Source organism: Bufo gargarizans, chromosome 2, assembly GCF_014858855.1.
Source record: "Bufo gargarizans isolate SCDJY-AF-19 chromosome 2, ASM1485885v1, whole genome shotgun sequence".
NCBI lineage: Eukaryota > Metazoa > Chordata > Amphibia > Anura > Bufonidae > Bufo > Bufo gargarizans.
Window position 1 is genome coordinate 108,152,029 of NC_058081.1, and position 24,884 is coordinate 108,176,912.

General features: G+C 46.7%; 1 protein-coding gene and 1 long non-coding RNA gene across 2 annotated transcripts in view; one reads left to right on the plus strand and one right to left on the minus strand.

Annotated features, from left to right (window-relative positions):
- The window catches only part of IGDCC4 (immunoglobulin superfamily DCC subclass member 4), a 118,449-nt gene that overhangs the window by 22,762 nt on the left and 70,803 nt on the right, over positions 1-24,884 (plus strand). The gene's annotated exons all lie outside the window — the stretch shown is intronic.
- LOC122927499 lies at positions 8,051-9,874 on the minus strand. Its single transcript, XR_006387788.1, has 3 exons — positions 9,812-9,874; positions 8,302-8,442; positions 8,051-8,110 (listed from the first exon to the last, which is right to left on the minus strand). It is a non-coding gene; the product is annotated as an uncharacterized LOC122927499 (long non-coding RNA).

Genomic DNA, 24,884 nt, shown 5'->3' on the forward strand with positions numbered 1-24,884 from the left:
GGGTCTGTCGGGCGACATACTTGGGCTCCTTCAAAGCTTTATACTGTAGAAAGTGAACAGTTAAAGTAACAGTCATAGAGTGAAAGTGTTGCCCTTTGTGCCAGTAATGGAGAGGAACGTCTCATTGTTCTATAATTCTGTAGGTATTACTATTACAGAACAATGTGTCATCAAGTGTGCCCATTAGAGAGAAATCTGTCTATTAATATCTTATCTCGCAGCCCTGTACTCGAATGGGTGAGTGATTGGCTATCATGACATCTGCATGGAGTTTTTATGTTCTCCCTGTGTTTCCGTGGGCTTCTGCCGGGTACTCCGGTTTAGATTGTGAGCTCCACTGGCGACAGCAAGTGATGATTAGTGATGAGCAAAGCAAGCTTCTGATGCTATATCGGAAGTCGCTTTGCTCAAAACTTCTGTATGCTGTACGGAGACCTGTCTAAGTACAGGTTTAAAATGTACAGCTCCCGATGAGGCGAAGTTAGTTATTCACCAAGTTGCGCGAGACTTCGTTGAGTAACTTCGGTACTTGATTTTTAAAGTGGAAAACTTCTTTAAAACTTGGAACCGAACTTGGCTTTGGTTCCGAGGTACCAGTCGGAACCAAAGCTGAGTTCGGTTCCAAATTTTAAAATGTTTTTCCACTTTAAAATTCAACTACTGAAGATATTCAACGAAGTCTCATGCACAAATAACTAACTTCGCCTCATCGGAGGCTGTACATTTTATTCCTGTACTTAGACAGATCTCCGTACAACATTAAGCCGAAGTTTTGAGCAAAGCGACTTTGAATGTAGCATCTGAAGCTCGCTTTGCTCATCACTAATGATAATGTCTGTAAAGTACTGCAGAATATGACCGCACTATATGTGAGTTAAATAAACAATTGATGGAATCTAGAACGCCTGTGTGTCCGTTTTTAATGTCCATTTTGCATATCCGTTAAAAGCGGACATGAAAAATGAATGAATTTGATTGGCAGTTATTCCTAGACCCACCCTTCTGAGAACACCCACATGATGGTAGGTCCCCAGCTAAAATAATGCCCCCATAGTGTAGGATTTTTTTTTTACTGCCCCCAGCTTTAATAATGGCCCCTATTTTGGCTCCAGCTAGAATAATGTCTCCCACGGTGTAAATAATTTTTTTTATAGTGCCCCCGGCTTTAATAATGCCCCATGTAGGCCCCCAGATAAAATAATGCCCCCATAGTGTAGGATTTATTTTACTGCCCCCAGCTTTACTAATGCCTCCTATTTTGGCCCTCAGCTAAAATAATGTCTCCCACGGTGTAAATCATTTTTTTATAGTGCCCACGGCTTTAATAATGACCCCATGTAGGCCCCCAGATAAAATGATGTCCCCTATAGTGTGTGATTTTATTTATTTTTTTACCGTCCCCAGCTTTAATAATGCCCCCAGTGTTAGGGCCCTATCTTAAATAATTTCCCTCATGGTTTAAATAATGCCCCCATAGTGGCCCACCGCTGGTTTTTTTGTTGTTGATTTTACACAAAAAAAAAAAAAAAAGATCCTGCGATGTGCAGTATGACGTAACTCTTGGGCAAGGCATACCCCCCGGTTGCGGAGTTTAAAAACGCTCCATTGATCTGCAACAAGCGAAGTGCCATCTATCGCGATCAGCTGGTTTATGCTGACATAGGGATAATGAAAACAACTTTGCGTCAAAGGACAATTGGTAACCAGAAAAATTGTACTTATCCATGCCTACACTGTATACAGTGCTCGGATGTGATAAAAGGTGATTCCTTCCATCATCTATACACAGGCAAAATATTTAAAAATCTAAGTTTTTTTTACCTGTGAAACTGCCAATGTTATATATTTGATCAAGTGTCCCTGCGGCTTGGCGTACATCGGTAAAACTATGCATACAATATGAGATCGTATTTGTAAGCATAAATCTAATATCCGTACTGGTAATTTACTGCCACCTCTACCAGCACATTTCCATGGGGCAAAACACTCCATCTCTCAATTAAGATTTCAGGTTTGGAGCAGGTAAAAAGACATCGGAGAGGTGGTGACATAAAAAAACAGTTATTATGGAGAGAAGCTTATTGGATACACACTCTCGGTACACTACAACCTAGAGGATTAAATAGAGTCTATGATATTGTGTATTTTTGAACTAGCTATCATAGGGCATATTATTATCCAATATTTTTTCAGACAGCAAATCCACGATGAATCGCTGCAAGATATGTGGTATCTTTAATGTTTTACATTTTGCTTGATATTTTGTATGTGTGTCTTTATGTATCACTGCAATATTATCTGATGTTTGGTTATATCGTGATTGATACATTCTAGCTTCACTGCGTCCAATGCTTCTCTTTCCTGACATCATCTGTTGGGGAGAGTTGGGAGATCTCCGTACACATTAAATGGTGGGTGGCCCTGCTATTAAAGGGGTTGTCCCACTTCATAAAATAGGTTTTATCTAATCTATTTACCCCCACACAACATATCTTCCTATCCATGTTATTATCCAAAAGCTACCTTTCATTCAAAAAATCATGTAAAGCGATTCCTTTGTTGTTTTCTGTATCCCATGGATACGGCCTCTTTCGTCCGGCCGCATCGCTGTGCCGCGCCTGCGCACAACGGCTGAACAAGTACTCGGGCCGCTGACGCGTTATACTACCCTACCTCGTGAGATTTCCCTACCCTCTGACTTCCTGTCGCATGAGCGATGACGTCGGGGGGCGTGTCTCACTTTTCTCCATCTGCGCATGCCCAAAAGGACACTCTAGTGAAAAGCTCAAGGCTGAACTTAGCAGCACGCCGGGAACCTGCGCATGCGTCTGGGAGCCAAGGTAGGGAAAAATCACGGGTCAGTGCGCAAGCGCAGTTAACTCATTAAAATCCACCCGATATACGCGCCTGCGCAATGTGATGGTAGGGGAAAATTACGTCCCAGTGCGCAAGCGCCGAGGGTATGCATGAATATCCATGCCAAAAGCACTTTTAACCCTTTGCAGGAGCTATTCTCATATTGGTTCTTGACTGATTGTCCTCCTATATATAGGTTCTATTATATAGGGGGTCTGTCTGCACAGTATATGGGGGGGGGGTCTGTCTGCACAGTATATGGGGGGGTCTGTCTGCACAGTATATGGGGGGGGGGGGGTCTGTCTGCACAGTATATTTGGGGGGCTGTCTGCACAGTATATTTGGGGGGCTGCCTGCACAGTATATTTGGGGGGCTGTCTGCACAGTATATGGGGGGCTGTCTGCACAGTATATTTGGGGGGCTGCCTGCGCAGTATATTTGGGGGGCTGTCTGCACAGTATATTTGGGAGTCTGTCTGCGCAGTATATAGGGGGCTGTCTGCACATTAAATGGGGGGGCTGTCTGCACATTAAATGGGGGGGCTGTCTGCGCATTAAATGGGGGGGCTGTCTGCGCATTAAATGGGGGGGCTGTCTGCGCAGTATATGGGGGGGGCTGTCTGCGCAGTATATGGGGGGGCTGTCTGCACAGTATATGGGGGGTCTGTCTGCGCATTAAATGGGGGGGGCTGTCTGCGCAGTATATGGGGGGCTGTCTGCGCAGTGTATTGGGGGGCTGTCTGCGCAGTGTATTGGGGGGCTGTCTGCGCAGTGTATTGGGGGGCTGTCTGCGCAGTGTATTTGGGGGCTGTCTGCGCAGTGTATTGGGGGGCTGTCGCACAGTATATGGGGGGGCTGTCTGCGCATTAAATGGGGGGGCTGTCTGCGCATTAAATGGGGGGGCTGTCTGCGCAGTATATGGGGGGGCTGTCTGCGCAGTATATGGGGGGGCTGTCTGCGCAGTATATGTGGCGCTGTCTGCGCATTATATGGGGGGCTGTCTGCGCATTATATGGGGGGGCTGTCTGCACATTATATGGAGGGGCTGTCTGCACAGTATATGGGGGGGCTGTCTGCACAGTATATGGGGGGGCTGTCTGCGCAGTATATGTGGCGCTGTCTGCGCAGTATATGTGGCGCTGTCTGCGCAGTATATGGGGGGGCTGTCTGCGCATTATATGGGGGGGCTGTCTGCGTAGTATATGGGGGGGCTGTCTGCTCAGTATATGGGGGGCTGTCTGCGCAGTATATGGGGGGCTGTCTGTGCAGTATATGGGGGGGTGTCTGCTCATTATATAGGGAGGTCTGTGCAGTATATGGGGGGGGGGGCTGTCTGTGCAGTATATGGGGGGGGGGGCTGTCTGTGTGGTACGGTATATTGGGGGATGTATGTGCAGCATATTTGGGGGGGGGCAGTGTATTATATTTGTGGCCTGTGTGTTAGATGTGTACAACCCTATTTTAACAAAAAAATAAATAAAAATTCCCTATATCTCCTATGCCATGGCATGTTTTTTGCTACGAAACTGCAGTCATCTCGTCACTTGGAGAAGGATGAGAAGCGGCCCCCATCCAGAAGGACACACCTGCCACCAGATCCGTCTCTCACTGGATTCTGTAATCCCCGTCTGCTGCACTGCGTCTGTTCTGCCATTTGCTCTAACCATTTTAATAAAAAAAAATGGTGTCACATCTCTGACCAGCATGTTCTCCTATGGAACACGAAGTACCTGAAGTGGAATGAAGAAGCCCATGTTTGAGGCCTGCGCCCTGGCGGGAGCATTGAAGGGGCATCTGACAGGTGACGAGCTGCTCCTGTGTACTGTGATCACCGCGAGTTCAGAGGTCGGCAACCATAGGCCGTCCACATGCTGTGAATTACATCTCCCATCATGCTGGTAAAGTATTATGGGAGGTGTAGTCCAAAACATCTGGAATACCAAATGCGTATGAATGAAAAGCATGGTGTGTGACTGGTCAGTAACAAGGGTTGAAGCCTTGACGTGGCGTTACTGCTCACATGTGTATCCATGTGCCAATTCAACCAATGTGAGTGACTGTAACTAATACTGATTAGGTAACTATAAATACTGTGACAATGGAGAATTAAACGACCGTATCTCCTACACACTGCTTACACTGTGACCGTATCGCCTACACACTGCTTACACCGTGACCGTATCTCCTACACACCGCTTACACTGTGACCGTATCTCCTACACACCACTTACACCGTGACCGTATCTCCTACACACTGCTTACACTGTGACCGTATCTCCTACACACTGCTTACACCGTGACCGTATCTCCTACACACCGCTTACACCGTGACCGTATCTCCTACACACCACTTACACCGTGACCGTATCTCCTACACACTGCTTACACTGTGACCGTATCTCCTACACACTGCTTACACCGTGACCGTATCTCCTACACACCGCTTACACCGTGACCGTATCTCCTACACACCGCTTACACCGTGACTGTATCTCCTACACACCGCTTACACCGTGACTGTATCTCCTACACACTGCTTACACTGTGACCGTATCGCCTACACACTGCTTACACCGTGACCGTATCTCCTACACACCGCTTACACCGTGACCGTATCTCCTACACACCACTTACACCGTGACCGTATCTCCTACACACTGCTTACACTGTGACCGTATCTCCTACACACCACTTACACCGTGACCGTATCTCCTACACACCGCTTACACTGTGACCGTATCTCCTACACACTGCTTACACCGTGACCGTATCTCCTACACACCGCTTACACCGTGACCGTATCTCCTACACACCGCTTACACCGTGACTGTATCTCCTACACACCGCTTACACCGTGACTGTATCTCCTACACACCGCTTACACCGTGACTGTATCTCCTACACACTGCTTACACTGTGACCGTATCTCCTACACACTGCTTACACCGTGACCGTATCTCCTACACACCGCTTACACCGTGACCGTATCTCCTACACACTGCTTACACCGTGACCGTATCTCCTACACACTGCTTACACTGTGACCGTATCTCCTACACACTGCTTACACTGTGACTGTATCTCCTACACACTGCTTACACCGTGACCGTATCTCCTACACACTGCTTACACCGTGACCGTATCACCTACACACTGCTTACACCGTGACCGTATCTCCTACACACTGCTTACACCGTGACCGTATCTCCTACACACCGCTTACACCGTGACCGTATCTCCTACACACTGCTTACACTGTGACCGTATCTCCTACACACCGCTTACACTGTGACCGTATCACCTACACACCGCTTACACCGTGACTGTATCTCACCTTTTGGACTCTTGTACACGACTATATGCACTAAAACATGTATAGTGATAGTTAACGGGCGATATTGATCGTGCGTACAGGAGCACATGGCATCTTGATGTTGTTCATGTTGTGCCTCACAATGGGCTATTGTCCCGCATTCATATGATCTATTCTCTATTCGTGCTAAACAATAGTCCCACCTGAAGCTCGACTTGCGCAGCATCAGTGTAATCTAGGATTGTGTGTACTCCTGTTGGCATGATCAATGCCAGTGCGGGACATATGGCCCTCTTGTAGGGAATACAGTCGTGTGAAAGAGGCCTTAAAATGAGTTTTCTCATCTCAGACAATAGGGGCATATCGCTTGGATATGCCATTGTCTTATAGCTGCTGTTCCCCGCACCTATATTGAGAACTGGTCCCCGAAATTGGAGTATGGCGCAATGCGCATGCTCTGCCGTCCTCCACTCTTCTCTATGTGAGAGTTGTGGATTAGCAAACAGTGGTCGACGGACCCCATTAAATCTGGTGTCCTCCAGCCACAGCGCTACCTGCTCCGTTCTCAATATAGGTGCGTGTCCCATCGGTGGTACCCACACCTATCAGACAATGGTTGCATATTCAAGCAATATGCCACCATTGATTGGGATACCCCTTTAACAGCAGTTAGTCCCTTGCGTGTCCCTTGTGGTAATCACACTAGTTATGTCATAGCGTCATAGGGAAATCATTAATCAAACTGTTAAATTACAATTTATTAATGAATTCCTGATGATGCTGATGGACCGTGACTCCCACAAGGGCTCAAATGAAAAGGGGCAAGATTGAACGACGAACAAGCCTTTGCTGTTCATGTGGCAATCATAGGGTCTACGATCAATAAAGAGCCAAAACATAGCTCATTACTGATGGTATTGTTCATGGTTCACCTTTGGCAATAATGTCGTTTAGGGAAAAAAAAAATACCAAGGGCTTTTCAATAAACGTACAGTAGTGACCCTATGGTAGTTGTAATGTCACCACAGCGGTAGTGCCAAAGGTTACTGTTACCCTGTACCGGCCAATGAAAACACAAATACATCGAAGTTAACTATACATTTTTTTATTTTTTTATAAATTACAATATATCCATAAAAAAAAAAATATATATATATATATATATATATATATATATATATATATACATACTATACAAAAAAATAAATTTTTTTAGTGGAGTAGGACTGTCGTGTAGGTGGTTTGAGGTTGGCAATGGTAGCCCCCCTGTCCTCTTTATTCTCTGAGCTAAAAATACAGTCCACAGGAAAGGATGCAGGTTGAAATTGTGGGTTGTATAAGGGTCTGAGGAGGAGGGTACCCGAGCATGTGTAGAGGTGGTGGGGAAAATGGTGGGACGGAGAAGTAGAATAAGAGACAGAAGGGAACACTTGCCCGGGGGCTGGGAATGGGAAGGTTGTCGGTAATGGTCACTGGTGTGGGATGGGGTTGTGGGGGCCGTGGCCAATTTCTGTGACACATTCTCTAAGCATGATATTAAACTCATGCAACTGCTCGGGCGTCATTGAGTCCACCAAATTGATTATGCTTACCCCATAATGGTAGTTAGGGCTGCATTGGATCGCCGACTCTGCTCCCTCCCAGCGGCGAATCAAGGCAGCACTAAACTCCTTCTGATGTTCGTCCAAACCTTCTACAGTGTTGGAAACAACCTCTACACGGGCCACATAATCATTTTGCTTTGGCCTACCGGATCTCTGCCTGCTCAGCAGGGCTCTTAAATTTTGATGTCAACCTAAGAGCCTCTGTTGAGCAGAGGGATCCGGTAGGGGACCCGGATTCTCCCGAGCAGATGCATGAGGGACAGGAGGTCTGGCGTTGGCGATCCATTCATTTTCCGCATCAGGAGGTTGTTCAGTCTCCAGAGCGCTGCTCTTAGTTCTGTATGAAAAAAATGAAATAAAAATTTACCTTTAAAAACACCATCCATGTCCGATGCTACGTCTACATTACACCATAAGTTGGCTGTCCAAAACAGGGTAGCCAAACGCTCTGCTGTTACAGACAGTCCCTTAAATTACATTTCTTTTTACATTTCATTTACATTTCTTTAAAAAATATATATAATTTACCTTCTTTGTGCCATTGTGCGTCGTCGTAAACCAAGGCCGCTGTATATGTACTCCCTGAGGGTGCGCCGGACCCAATCGGGACTGAACCTCCTTCTTATAGTCCATCCTGAAGCCGTCCTGGATAGATCAGCGTTGTGTAACCTGTTTAAATGTTGGAAAAAAAAAACATAACATGATGTAAGGTTAAGAACAATATGAATGTTTAAAAAAAAAAATTGCTGTTCTTACAACATATCTTCTGAGACACCGCATTTAAATCCCCCCAGGTCTCAGAAAGGTCAGAACATATGTCCCTCTATGGCCGTGTAAGCAGTGTGTAGGTGATACGGTCACAGTGTAAGCTGTGTGTAGGAGATACGGTCACAGTGTAAGCAGTGTGTAGGAGATACGGTCACAGTGTAAGCAGTGTGTAGGAGATACGGTCACGGTGTAAGCGGTGTGTAGGAGATACGGTCACGGTGTAAGCGGTGTGTAGGAGATACGGTCACAGTGTAAGCAGTGTGTAGGAGATACGGTCACGGTGTAAGCGGTGTGTAGGAGATACGGTCACAGTGTAAGCTGTGTGTAGGAGATACGGTCACAGTGTAAGCAGTGTGTAGGAGATACGGTCACGGTGTAAGCGGTGTGTAGGAGATACGGTCACGGTGTAAGCGGTGTGTAGGAGATACGGTCACGGTGTAAGCAGTGTGTAGGAGATACGGTCACGGTGTAAGCAGTGTGTAGGAGATACGGTCACGGTGTAAGCAGTGTGTAGGAGATACGGTCACGGTGTAAGCGGTGTGTAGGAGATACGGTCACGGTGTAAGCGGTGTGTAGGAGAGACGGTCACGGTGTAAGCGGTGTGTAGGAGAGACGGTCACGGTGTAAGCGGTGTGTAGGAGATACGGTCACGGTGTAAGCAGTGTGTAGGAGATACGGTCACGGTGTAAGCGGTGTGTAGGAGATACAGTCACGGTGTAAGCGGTGTGTAGGAGATACGGTCACAGTGTAAGCAGTGTGTAGGAGATACGGTCACAGTGTAAGCAGTGTGTAGGAGATACGGTCACAGTGTAAGCAGTGTGTAGGAGATACGGTCACAGTGTAAGCAGTGTGTAGGAGATACGGTCACGGTGTAAGCAGTGTGTAGGAGATACGGTCACAGTGTAAGCGGTGTGTAGGAGATACAGTCGCAGTGTAAGCAGTGTGTAGGAGATACAGTCGTTTAATTCTCCATTGTCACAGTATTTATAGTTACCTAATCAGTATTAGTTACAGTCACTCACATTGGTTGAATTGGCACATGGATACACATGTGAGCAGTAACGCCACGTCAAGGCTTCAACCCTTGTTACTGACCAGTCACACACCATGCTTTTCATTCATACGCATTTGGTATTCCAGATGTTTTGGACTACACCTCCCATAATACTTTACCAGCATGATGGGAGATGTAATTCACAGCATGTGGACGGCCTATGGTTGCCGACCTCTGAACTCGCGGTGATCACAGTACACAGGAGCAGCTCGTCACCTGTCAGATGCCCCTTCAATGCTCCCGCCAGGGCGCGGGCCTCACACATGGGCTTCTTCATTCCACTTCAGGTACTTCGTGTTCCATAGGAGAACATGCTGGTCAGAGATGTGACACAAAAAAAAAAATTAAAATTGTTAGAGCAAATGGCAGAACAGACGCAGTGCAGCAGACTGACAGTGCACATATACACAGCAGACGGACGGTGCACACATACACAGCAGACGGACGGTGCACACATACACAGCAGACTGACGGTGCACACATACACAGCAGACGGACGGTGCGCACATACACAGCAGACGGACGGTGCGCACATACACAGCAGACGGACGGTGCGCACATACACAGCAGACGGACGGTGCGCACATACACAGCAGACGGACGGTGCGCACATACACAGCAGACGGACGGTGCGCACATACACAGCAGACGGACGGTGCGCACATACACAGCAGACGGACGGTGCGCACATACACAGCAGACGGACGGTGCACACATACACAGCAGACTGACGGTGCACACATACACAGCAGACTGACGGTGCACACATACACAGCAGACTGACGGTGCACACATACACAGCAGACTGACGGTGCACACATACACAGCAGACTGACGGTGCACACATACACAGCAGACGGACGGTGCACACATACACAGCAGACTGACGGTGCACACATACACAGCAGACGGACGGTGCGCACATACACAGCAGACGGACGGTGCACATATACACAGCAGACGGACGGTGCACACATACACAGCAGACGTTGATTACAGAATCCAGTGAGCGACGGATCTGGTGGCAGATGTGTGCCTCTGGATGGGGGCCGCTTCTCATCCTTCTCCAAGTGACGAGATGGCTGCAGTTTCGTAGTATTTATTAAATTAGGGTTGTACACATCTAACACACAGGCCACAAATATAATACACTGCCCCCCAAAATATGCTGCACATACATCCCCCAATATACTGTACCGCACAGACAGCCCCCCATATACTGCGCAGACAGCCCCCCCATATACTGCGCAGACAGCCCCCCAATACACTGCGCATACAGCCCCCCCATATACTGCGCAGACAGCCCCCCCATATACTGCGCAGACAGACCCCAATATACTGCGCAGACAGATTCCCCCATATACTGCGCAGACAGCCCCCCCCATTTAATGCGCAGACAGACCCCCAAATATACTGTGCAGACAGCCCCCCCCCATATACTGAGCAGACAGCCCCCTATATACTGTGCAGACAGCCCCCTATATACTGCGCTGACAGCCCCCCCATATACTGCGCAGACAGCCCCCCTATATACTGTGCAGACAGCCCCCCAAATATACTGTGCAGACAGACCCCCCCCCCCCATATACTGTGCAGGCAGCCCCCCAAATATACTGTGCAGGCAGACCCCCAAATATACTGTGCAGACAGACCCCCAAATATACTGTGCAGACAGACCCCCCCCCCCCCCCCCCCATATACTGTGCAGACAGACCCCCTATATAATAGAACCTATATATAGGAGGACAATCAGTCAAGAACCAATATGAGAATAGCTCCTGCAAAGGGTTAAAAGTGCTTTTGGCATGGATATTCATGCTTACCCTCGGCGCTTGCGCACTGGGACGTAATTTTCCCCTACCATCACATTGCGCAGGCGCGTATATCGGGTGGATTTTAATGAGTTAACTGCGCTTGCGCACTGACCCGTGATTTTTCCCTACCTTGGCTCCCAGACGCATGCGCAGGTTCCCGGCGTGCTGCTAAGTTCAGCCTTGAGCTTTTCACTAGAGTGTCCTTTTGGGCATGCGCAGATGGAGAAAAGTGAGACACGCCCCCCGACGTCATCGCTCATGCGACAGGAAGTCAGAGGGTAGGGAAATCTCACGAGGTAGGGTAGTATAACGCGTCACCGCCTCTCCATTCCTACAAGTACGCGCACGCCCGCGCATGCGCAAATACAGCAGGCGGGTGCCGGAATCAAATAGCCGGCACCCGACCTCTATGACAGGGAGCGGGACCTTAGGGGTTAACTGCCGCTGATCGCAGCCCCCTATCATAGAGGTCGGGTGCCGGCTATTTCACTCCGGCACCCACCTCCTGCATTTGTATTAACATTGGTGGCGCAGTGCGCCCCCCCCCCCCAGTATAATATACATTCAGTGCGGCCACCCCCCCCCCCCCAGTATAATATACATTCAGTGCGGCCACCCCCCCCCCCCCCAGTATAATATACATTCAGTGCGGCCACCCCCCCCAGTATAATATACATTCAGTGCGGCCACCCCCCCCCCAGTATAATATACATTCAGTGCGGACCCCCCCAGTATAATATACATTGGTGGCGCAGTGGGAAGTGCCAATGAGGGTTAAAAAAATAAATAAAAAATTAACTCACCTCCTCCAATTGTTCGCGCAGCTGCCGGTCTCCTGTTCTATCTTTAGGACCTGTGAAAGGACCTTTGGTGACGTCACTGAGCTAATCACATGGTCCATTACCATGGTGATGGATCATATGATGTACCATGTGATGACCACAGTGATGTCACCAAAGGTCCTTTCACAGGTCCTAAAGATAGAACAGGAGACCGGCAGCTGCGCGAACAATTGGAGGAGGTGAGTTAATTTTTTATTTATTTTTTTAACCCTCATTGGCACTTCCCACTGCGCCACCAATGTATATTATACTGGGGGGGTCCGCACTGAATGTATATTATACTGGGGGGGGGGTGGCCGCACTGAATGTATATTATACTGGGGGGGGTGGCCGCACTGAATGTATATTATACTGGGGGGGGGGGTGGCCGCACTGAATGTATATTATACTGGGGGGGGGGTGGCCGCACTGAATGTATATTATACTGGGGGGGGGTGGCCGCACTGAATGTATATTATACTGGGGGGGGGCGGCCGCACTGAATGTATATTATACTGGGGGGGGGGGGGGCGCACTAAATGTATATTATACTGGGGGGGGGGGGGCCGCACTCAATGTTTATTATACTGGGGGGGGGCGGGACCTCACATACGGCTCCATGTGGATGACCTCATACACATGAACGAGCACGCAGGGTGAGTCATGAGGAGGCGTGGCCTTCACTCAACTGCCTGAGAACCAGGAAGTTATCAGGACATCTACTGCTGATAAGATTAAAAAAGCAAAGTGGGACAACCCCTTTAATGTTGGGTTCAGCTGTCAATACTCTGCGTATGGAGGCCTTTAGGCAGCATAATCTGGCTTCGTTTCAGAATTTGTATTACAGCTCCAAGACCCGAATTCCATGTTATTGAGTATTGACCTAAGTTCAGTCCACCAGCATCCCATAAGGTCTAGGTCTTGTGGCTGTATTATGAAGGCGACCGTGCAAGCATATTACTGCCTTCTGAACCGCAATACAAAAAAAAAGCTAATTGGGCATTAAATAAATTCAAAGCTCCAGACTGAACCAGTTTGGGAATCCCTTTTCTTAGGCCTGTGAATAGAGCTTGTAGCAGAGAGTCAAGCCACAGATTCCACAAAAAAGTGTGAAACAACTGAAAATATGTCATATTCTAGGTTCTTCAAAGTATCCACCTTTTGCTTTGATTACTGCTTTGCACACTCTTGGCATTCTCTTGATGAGCTTCAAGAGGTAGTCACCTGAAATAGTCTTCCAACAGTCTTGAAGGAGTTCCCAGAGATGCTTAGCACTTGTTGGCCCTTTTGCCTTCACTCTGCGGTCCAGCTCACCCCAAACCATCTTGATTGGGTTCAGGTCCGGTGACTGTGGAGGCCAGGTCATCTGGCGCAGCACCCCATCACTCTCCTTTATGGTCAAATAGCCCTTACACAGCCTGGAGGTGTGTTTGGGGTCATTGTCCTGTTGAAAAATAAATGATGGTCCAACTAAACGCAAACCGGATGGAATAGCATGCTGCTGCAAGATGCTGTGGTAGCCATGCTGGTTCAGTATGCCTTCTATTTTGAATAAATCCTCAACAGTGTCACCAGCAAAGCACCCCCACACCATCACTCCTCCTCCTCCATGCTTCACGGTGGGAACCAGGCATGTAGAGTCCATCCGTTCACCTTTTCTGCGTCGCACAAAGACACGGTGGTTGGAAGCAAAGATCTCAAATTTGGACTCATCAGACCAAAGCACAGATTTCCACTGGTCTAATGTCCATTCCTTGTGTTCTTTAGCCCAAACAAGTCTCTTCTGCTTGTTGTCTGTCCTTAGCAGTGGTTTCCTAGCAGATATTCTACCATGAAGACCTGATTCACACAGTCTCCTCTTAACAGTTGTTCTAGAGATGTATCTGCTGCTAGAACTCTGTGTGGCATTGACCTGGTCTCTAATCTGAGCTGCTGTTAACCTGCGATTTCTGAGGCTGGTGACTCGGATGAACTTATCCTCCGCAGCAGAGGTGACTCTTGGTCTTTCTTTTCCTGGGGCGGTCCGCACGTGAGTCAGTTTCTTTGTAGCGCTTGATGGTTTTTGTGACTGCACTTGGGGACACTTTCAAAGCTTTCCCCATTTTTTGGACTGACCGACCTTCATTTCTGACTGACCTGCCAAGGCCAATAAGATAATGGGTTGCATCAGAAGGGGCATAGATGCCCGTGATAAGAACATAGTCCTACCACTTTACAAATCGCTAGTCATACCACACATGGAGTACTGTGTACAGTTCTGGGCTCCTGTAAAAAAGGCAGACATAGCAGAGCTGGAGAGGGTCCAGAGGAGGGCAACTAAAGTAATAACTGGAATGGGGCAACTACAGTACCCTGAAAGATTATTAAAATTAGGGCTATTCACTTTGGAATAGAGACGACTGAGGGGAGATCTAATTAATATGTATAAATATATCAGGGGTCAGTACAGAGATCTACCCCATCAGCTATTTATCCCCAGGACTGTGACTAGGACATCCTCTGCGTCTGGAGGAAAGAAGGTTTGTACACAAACATAGAAGAGGATTCTTTACGGTAAGAGCAGTGAGACTATGGAACTCTCTGCCTGAGGAGGTGGTGATGGTGAGTACAATAAAGGAATTCAAGAGGGGCCTGGATGTATTTCTGGAGCGTAATAATATTACAGGCTATAGCTACTAGAGAGGGGTCGTTGATCCAGGGAGTTATTCTGATTGCCTGATTGGAGTCGGGAAGGAATTTTTTATTCCTTTTAAGTAGGGAAAATTGGCTTCTACCTTACAGGGTTCTTTTTTGCCTTCCTCTGGATCAACTTGCAGGATAACAGGCCGAACTGGATGGACAAATGTCTTTTTTCGGCCTTATGTACTATGTTACTATATTACTATGTTAATGATGGCCACTCGTTTGTCTTTACTTAACTGCTTTTTTCTTGCCATAATACAAATTCTAACAGTCTATTCAGTAGGACTATCAGCTGTGTATCCACCTGACTTCTCCACAACGCAACTGATGGTCCCAACCCCATTTATAAGGCAAGAAATCCCACTTATTAAACCTGACAGGGCACACCTGTGAAGTGAAAACCATTTCAGGTGACTACCTCTTGAAGCTCATCAAGAGAATACCAAGTGTGCAAAGCAGTAATCAAAGCAAAAGGTGGCTACTTTATAGAACCTAGAATATGACATATTTCTATTACTAATTGTCTAATTTTCATCTCTCTCTTACCATTCTACTTATAATAAATAGCCTTATTTACCATCACATATCGACAGCCTGTATATGAATATTCTACATAATTTCTTAGTTTTTTGGGGTTTTGTTTTTTTACAAAAAACAATGGTTGTTTTTCAGGATATCATTTTTGAGGTCACTGCAAGTATTCTACTTCCTGTCCTGGCTCTGTAACTTCCTCTTTGGACTTTTAGAACAGCAAACATCCTTGCTTGACTTTCTCAGTCAGAACATTCACTGCGGCCAGAGAGGGAAGTGGATGAGTGACTCAATTAGAGCATCACACTGCTAAGTGTATCAGTGTTATCTGGGCCTATCAAGAGAACTATAGCACTATTATACTGTCACCCTAAATTCTACATCAACTATTATAATAGCAGATAACATCTTTCCCTCATAGCTGTAAAATAACAGAGGGATCTCTAACCAATGTAGGAGTTGTATCTCTCTTTGCTGATTGCTACTGAAGGACAATATATTTGATTTAATTCTCAATGGTATAGTACTGCCGAACTGAAAAAGAAAAATAGCCCAAAAATTGGTTTCTATGACTATTGAGTTCTAAGAAAAAACTGACAGAAGTGTCCCTTTAATGGGTTCTCCATTTAGAAGCAGCTCTTTCAGTATTGCTCACATAAGCTCCCTAGTGGTCGACAACAAATCAGTGGTTCTTTTAGCTTTTGGACCCGTGGCGATCAACTGGACACCTGCGGATTCTCATTTAGATAACAGGTGGACCAGATGATGGTTCCCATAAATCTTTACTCTTAATAATAAGGCTACTTTCACACTAGCGTTCGGGGCTCCGCTTGTGAGTTCCGTTTGAAGGCTCTCACAAGAGGCCCCGAACGTATCCGTACTGCCCTAATGCATTCTGAGTGGATGCGGATCCGCTCAGAATGCATCAGTATGGCTCCGCTTTGCCTCCATTCCGCACAGCAGGCGGACACCCGAACGCAGCTTGCAGTGTCCGGGTGTCCGCCTGGCCGTGCGGAGCCAAACGGATCCGTCCAGACTTACAATTAGTCAATGGGGACGGATCCGTTTGAAGTTGACACAATATGGCTCAATTTCAAACGGATCCGTCCCCCATTGACTTTCAATGTAAAGTCTGGACGGATCCGTCTGAGCTACTTTCACACTTAGAATTTTTTCTAAACTATAATGCAGACGGATCCGTTCTGAACGGATCCCATCGTCTGCATTATAGGAGCGGATCCGTCTGTGCAGACACCAGACGGATCTGCTCTGAACGCAAGTGTGAAAGTAGCCTAATATAAAAATATCTATGTATATAGCAATAAGGGATAAATCCGTGGTTTACACAGGGTTTGCCGCTTTTTATTTTTATATTTTTGTACAGGAAATTAAACTGGAGTAGCACACAACACTGCGCACACAATGTTATTTAGTGAAGACCCTAAATGACTTTTACTGCTTTAGTGGTCCTCGATTTAGAGCGTTTCCAGCTAAAGTTTTTGAGCCATTCATACCCCTGAGAGCAGCATCTAGGCTGTCAGCATGAAATGTACAATTAGTATTGTGGCCATTATGTCACCTCGTATCATCTTTCAGAAAGATTGTGTTACATTCGGAAAACACCTTTTATACCTCAGTGATTCCAATCTCCAGATCAGTTTTCATCATAATGCGCAAAGCAAACACATTTTGGGGAAAAATATGTACTGTGCACTTGCTCTCCGGTATGAGAACGGAATGGAATGCATTTTGGTGCACTCCGTTCTGTTCAGTTCCGTTTTTCCCCCATTAACAATGAATGGGGACAAAACGGAAGCGTTGTTTTCCGGTATTGAGACCCTATGACGGATCTTAATACCGGAAAACATTAACTCTAGTGTGAAAGTAGCCTCACTTATGTATCTGCACAAAAAAACTTTATAAAAAAGTTTTGCTAAATGGTGCAGGTCTAGGGTTTTTATGCTTTTTCTTGTCATGCAGGGCTTAACAAAGTGAGTGGAGCTACACGAGAAAGAGGTGAGGGTCAACAATGCTCTATTTTGGGCAAAAATATTGGAGTCATTCTGGCGTAAAGATCTGCCTCAAAGTAAGTTGGTATAGAGTCAGAGACAATTGTCTGTCCGTGCACCACATTTATCATCCAACCTGAGCCCCTGTGATAAATCTGGTGCAGGTCTAGACAGCCTGTCTAAGCGTACACCTTCAACAGGATTTTTAAATCTGGGCCAACGTGTTTTATAGGATTGTGGCTTGAGGACTGTGCTGGCTATTGGAGTTGACTCTTCTCATTGCCATGTCTCTGGAACCATCCAGGGATGATATTGGTAGGCTGTGGCCATAAATGGAGGCACATCATCAGCAATGTGGTTACATGATGCTCAACTGGTGTTAATAATGAATTTTACATGTTCTGAGAAAATATTGCACCACCACTAGGTGTACCATCACTAGATACCAGTCAAGGTGGATCTATGGATTCTAACGGTTTACACCACATATTGACTTTATCATCTGATGGTGCTGGTCAGTGTTGGACTGGAATTCCTTGTGTCCACCAGAGGAAATTATTCTCAGAGCCCAACCCCCATATTATCAGTTAAGTCAAACAGGTTTTGATTCAAAGAAATAGACCCTAGTGGCAGGTGATTGGCTCCAAATAGATTTTTTTGTCCTGGAACTTTGGGCCCACTATGGTATCAGAGAGTGCTCCCACCAGAGGATCCTTTGGTACCCTGGTGGGCCAGCCCGATGCTGGAACTGGAGAAATATGAATTTCTTCCTACCAGGCTATGATTTCTGTCTTTACTTATGAAGTTTTGGTGAGCCTGTGCTAATATGTGACCAGGGAGGAACTTGGTATGGTCATCTGCTGTCACCTGAACACTTTTTTTGTAATTTTGTCCCTAATGTTTGCATGCATGTTAGAAACGTACTACAAAACTAAAGCCCCAGGCACCTACAACTGTATGCCCATACAGTGTTATACACCTGCCATTGACTCCCATTTTAGAAACATATGATGCATATTTTTGTTTTTGTTTTTTTCATGTGGTTTCCTGTTGTATTGAAAATGTAGTCAACTGCACTTTTACACACAAATACCATCTATAAGTATGAAAAAGGATGCTGTGTATGTTGGAAAGTGTTCCTGACCTATGCTCCACAGTCGTGATGTAAACAGAGCCTGATCAATGATCAGTTCTATGACTTAGGGCAGGAATGCTCAACCTGCGGCCCTCCAGCTGTTGTAAAACTACAACTTCCACCATACACTGCTGTAGACTGATAGCTGTAGGCTGTCCAGGCATGCTGGGAGTTGTAGTTTTGCAACAGCTGGAGGGCCGCAGGTTGGGCATCCCTTAGGGCACTCTTCATGCCTGAAATGCATAAGCAAGATTATGTACTGTGTTTTGTTATCCTGTCTCAATTTTAATCTTGTGCCACTCACTAAAACAGAAGATTTCATTGATATCTTGTGGTGCTGAACGTCTCTATTTTGGGTCATTTTATGAATGGTGGGTTAAAAAAATTGTCTGTGAGGATCTGATAGAGAATTTCTGTGAGGAATATGGTTTATCATTTATTGGCAGCCCTGGTTGTCATTTTATTCACCTTTTAGCATGTACACAGTCAGTCTACATGCAAAATAAGTTCTCACCCCCAGCCATTTGATATCAGCTAGCAAGAGAGGAAGCCCCAGGGGTTCAGGCTTCAAGGAGACCCCAGGTGAAAAAAGTAACACCTCAACCAGCCAGGTTGGAGGCAAGCTAATCCTGCAGGAAAACCCTCAGCAGGAGGTCTCAGCCCTTGCCCAGGATGAATGATACCTCCCAGACATGTTGGCACCTACATTTCATAAGGCATTATGAACCGTCCGTCCATCCCAGGCATAATTCGGTTATCTTTTTGCGATCCTGGGGCAAAGCCAAACGTCCACGTGGTCCTGGCTTGAGGCTAGGATGCCCGGGAGGGGAGATATACATATCTCCCCACATAAACCACATAGCGGCGTCATGTTTGGACTCTAGTTGTAGCCGGAACCCAGGCGGATCAATTGGGCCCAGAACCATCTTCCTGCGACATGCTGGTCTGGGGCTATGAGCCGTAAGGGGTTTTATGGGTCATTGGCTGCCAGCACCAGAGAAGGAGGGGTGGACCCTACCCATAGGTGGGGAGGGGAGCGGCCGGCTACAGGTCATAAGCCCCTGCAAGCCAGCGGGCAGTGTCTTTTTCTGAAGGGGGTCACATTGTGCCAATGTGTTTGTCGAGATCAGGAACCAGTTGACATCACTGCCTCCACGTGACTGCAGCCAAGGACTATTCCACCCTTATCACCCTAAGGAACTTTCATCTACCCAGTAACTGACTTTTGCTCTGCTTAACCCTGTTGTACCTATATCACCTGTATCTGTAACCTCAGACCACTGTATATATTCCCTGTGTATATTGTGTTATCTAGTGTGCCCTTTAGGCGATTAAATATATAATTTAATCTTGTATCTCTATCACAAATCCCCACGTCCGTGTTTCGGCCTAGTTATAAGCTACCGCCGGTTGGTTTCTCACCCTATATAATCCCGTTAGCGGACCGGGCTTATATCAAACGAGAAGCTGGTGGCAGATACCCTGGCAGAGACAGCGCTGTTTCACTGTGGTAGTGAAAATGCTCTCTCGGCTTGTTGCCTCTCTGTGCCCCCGTGGACAAGAGGTGTCTGTGTAAACTGTACCAAGCTGACCTTACCTGGAGGGCGTAACGTCACGCTTTGGTAACAAGTGACCATACTGCGTCTCGTGAGCTCGACGTAGGTGACTTCAAGCGGGTACGAGACGTGGTATCCGTCACAGTTTCATCATATTGAGAAGCATCATTGTTGTGTAAGGACAGCTCTTGTGAGAACCATGCCCTAGGCGATACTTCTGTACGTTAAATGTTGCTGCGGGTAAAATTTCCTGGTGTCACCGGCCATGTTTATAAGCAAATCATTTATAATGTCCTGTGTAAACAGACCTTTACTTCACCTTGTTGTCAGCTTGAACCAGTTTGACCATTCTCCTCTAACCTTTCTCATTAACTTAAACAGGACCCCTGCTCACTAAGTGTTTGCTTGTTCTGGGCACCATTCTCTGTACACTCCAGAAACTGTTGTGCATGAAAATCACGTGATCAGCAGATTCTGAGATTTTCAATTTCATGGTCACTCGGGTTACATTTCTTACTCATTCTCGTTGTTCTCAACAACAGCTGAACCTGTCGACCATATCTTTGTCCTCTTATGCGTTGCTGGAATTTGGTTAGATACTTGCATTAAAAGCTTTTTCCAAGAGTTTTTTACTGACTATGCATAGGCCATCAGTATCTGGGCGGTCCGACACCCGCTCGCAGTAGCGCGCTGGCCTAATCCATCTTTGCCTAGGATGTAATGTCACATTCATCGGTCACATGGCCTAGGCGTAGCTCAACTCCATTGAAGTGCATGGGGCTGAGCTGCGATACCAAGCACTATCCACATAGATCATCAGTAAAAATTCCTGGAAAACCTCTTTAAAAGGGATGTCTTGAGACCACAGTTTTTATGTCGTATTGAGGGGTAAAGCTGGTCAAACACATTAGGCAAATGGTGGCTGAACCTGTCGATTTCAGCTGAACCGGCTGTCCATCTGATGGGTCTCGAAACCCCTGAAAGCAGATATTGGGGAAACTAAGAGTCGGCCAGTTTCATCTGCGTGATCCTTTTTCTCTTGTGTAAATAAGCCACTGCCAGAGATGTCTGATAGAAGCTTCCTTCTCAGGACAGTCACTAGGCGAGCAAGCTTGTATATGGAGCTGTCGGAATGAGCCCTCACCTGTCACAGGTAGATGTAGTAATTAGTGGTGAGACTTGAAGTTTTTGGTTCCTAATGCAAAATTTTAACAGGGCCCTCAATCTGACATTTATAATGCTTGTGTATTCTTATTTGGCAAAGAAGCCTGTGGGCCCCTTTAGGTGCCATTGCCAGGGTGAAGAGAGATGTAAGTAGAAGCTCCAATGCAAATTCATAATAGGGCCTCCTGTTTACCATGTGCCATTATAATGCTGGTGTCTTCTTATCAGGTGGGTCTCCGGGCTTCCTCATGCATCAGGGCTTGGGTGTGACTGCTACCTCTGCAGCCCTATAGCTTCACCAATGCCTAATAACATGGCAACTGAGTATATATGATATATACAGACAGGGACAGGAAAAATTATTGGGGAGCTTATATTTTCCAAGGTTTTCTCTCATATTTGTACTAGGTTCCACAAAGTCGAGTATCCCTACCAAAGAATAGTTTCCTTTGGGATTGCATAAGCCTTGTTTTTGGGCCTGGATTTTTATGGAACGATGGGCAGGTTTGTAGTGTGGCCAGTACAAGTTTTCTTTGTAACACAGTAAGCTCATTACTGGGCTATGTAGGTGCAAGGTGTGCACTAGAGAGAGCGAGCCATCTGAGGAGACAGAACCTGTCTGGGGAGACTGCTGCTGTGATTGCTAGCCTCAAAGTCAACATTTACTCCTGGTGTGAGGGAAAACGTGTTAAAAGAAATCTGTCACCGGGATTTTGTGTTTAGAGCTGAGGACATGGGTTGCTAGATGGCCGCTAGCACATCCGTAATATTTTAGTTGATATTTTTATACACCCATATACGTAGTGTATATATTTTTAGATGTAGAAAGTAAAAGTGAACCGCAGCACTCTCAGGGCTTCAAAAACTGAACTGTGATTCACCAAATCTGCGACGTTTTGACCTTAAATGGTCTTTCTCAAGCATTAAGTGAGGTGTGTAACAAAAAACATAAATACCCTCCTTGCATGCCACATGACTACCCGCAACAGGGAGCAGGGAGGGTATTTATGTTTTTGGTTGCACACCTCACTTAAAGGGAACCTGTCTCCTGGATTTTGGGTATAGAGCTGAGGACATGGGTATGCAAATTAATCTGAGATGAGTCCTGTACCTGAGATGAGTCCAGCTCCGCCCCGCCCCGCATCCTCAGAATCTCCTCCTGGCTCCCCGACTTCAGAAAGCTAAAGCGCCGTAATCTCGCGATGCGCCAGCTAGCGCATGCGCAGTGTCGTCAAATTGTTCCTTCCCTGTGCTGGCATCAGGCTCAGGGAACAAACTGCGCATGCGCTAGCTCATGCATCGCGAGATTACGGCGCTCTTGCTTTCTGACGTCGGGGAGCAAGGAGGAGATTCTGAGGATGCGGGGCGGCGCTGGACTCATCTCAGGTACAGGACTCTTCTCAGATTAATTTGCATATGTATCAAATCGTTTTTTTACACAATAAAAGCACACAGAGCTATGGAGACTGGATATTGCGGATGTGCTAGCGGCCATCTAGCAACCCATGTACTCAGCTCTATACACAAAATCCCAGTGACAGGTTCCCTATAATGTAATTTTGTTCGAGTGGTACTTGTATAGTCAAGGAAACTGTTTAGCTAGCACTAAGCCGTGCAGTGGTTGATTTGTGTTTTGGGCCTGAATGTACAGGTTATACATTTATTGTTTGCAACAAAATAAAGAACATGTAAAGCACTGGGCCCCATCTCCTGACCTGTGGCTTCCCACGTGTGCATGCTTCGTCGCGCTAACGCTGCACACAGAGGAGGAGCATCCCCGCCGCCCACCCATATTCTGGGTCTGTGCAGAGCGCAGCAGTGGGATTTCAGTGTGGGCAGGCAGAGGCAGAATTTCTACATTATCTGTACTCAGAGAGAGTTATCACTGTTGTGACGCTGTGGCGTTGCTAGGGCTGGTGTCACCCTGTGCCAGTATCAAGTGCCTCTCTCCCCCCCCATGTCCCAGTATCATAGTGCCATCTCCCCCCCCCCAAAAAAGTGCCAGTATCAAGTGCCTCTCTCCTCCCCCCCACATGTCCCAGTATCATAGTGCCACCCCCCCCAATGTGCCAGTATCAAGTGCCTCTCTCCTTCCCACCCCCATGTGCCAGTATCATAGTGCCAAACCCCCATGTGCCAGTATCAAGTGCATCCCCTCCCCCATGTCCCAGTATCATAGTGCCATCTCCCCCCCCAAAAGTGCCAGTATCAAGTGCCTCTCCCCCCCCATGTGCCAGTATCAGTGCCAACCCCCCTCCCCCCCCATGTGCCAGTATCAGGTTCCTCTCTCCTTCCCCTATGTGCCAGTATCATAGTGCCAACCCCCCCCATGTGCCAGTATCAAGTGCCTCCCGCTCCCCCCATGGCAGTAACAGTCGGGTATTAAAAAAAAAACAAAAAAACACTTATACATGTCAGCGATGCGATGCAGCCTCTTCCTGTATGTCCATATATGGAGTCAGTGCTTGTGTATTTCAGAAAAGTTTCTGCTGGGATTTGAACCCACGACCTTCTGTATCAGAGGCAAGGCACTTACCCACATAGCCATAAGAAGTGCACTGCGACTGACTGAAAAAATATGAGACTTCTACTGTTATAGCTGGCTAAGTGTACATCTATACACATGACAGCTGCTCCAACACACCCAGCACTGCTATATCTCTATATGACAGATGTCCCAGCACACTCAGCTCTGCTATATCTCTATATATGATAGCTGCCCCAGCACACCCAGTAATGCTACATCTAATACACATGACAGCTGCACCAGCACACTCAGCTCTACTATATCTCTATATATGACAGCTGCCCCAGCACACCCAGCTCTGCTACATCTATACACATGACAGCTGCCCCTGCACACTCAGGGAGCTAATTTACTTAGCATTCTGTATTAAGAATGCTATTATTTTCCCTTATAACCATGTTATAAGGGAAAATAATAAAGATCGGGTCCCCATCCCGATCGTCACCTAGCAACCATCTACACAATAGAAAACGGTCAATGGCACAATGGAAAATGATTCCTTCCCCTATTGACTTTCAATGGAGTTTAAGACGGATCCGTCATGGCTATAGAAGACATAATACAACCGGATCCGTTCATGACGGATGCAGGCGGTTGTATTATTGTAACAGAAGCGTTTTTGCAGATCCATGACGGATCTGCAAAAAACGCTAGTGTGAAAGTAGCCTATACAGATGCCCCAAAACCTTAATCATTTAGGTTCACCCCCATGAAATGTCTGGAAATTGTAGTGTCACCTTTTGTGTTGACAGTAAATGTGTTTACTGATTCGGCACCTAAATTCTTGACCTTTCCTACGTTTGTAGTTACGCCCCTGCCACAGAACATATAGCATACCGTCTCTGCAAGATATTTGATACCCTTGCAAAGGCCTGTCAGCCATGCATATGTATTTCCCAGTTATAACAAGATACTTTCTTATATCACGGATGCGGACCATTGACTTGAATGGGTCCGCAATCCACAAGATACAGAGCGGGAGCACGGATCAGAAGCGCTCGGAAGCGCTTCCGTGGGCTTTGGCGTCTGTGACAAAAGATAAGTCCTATC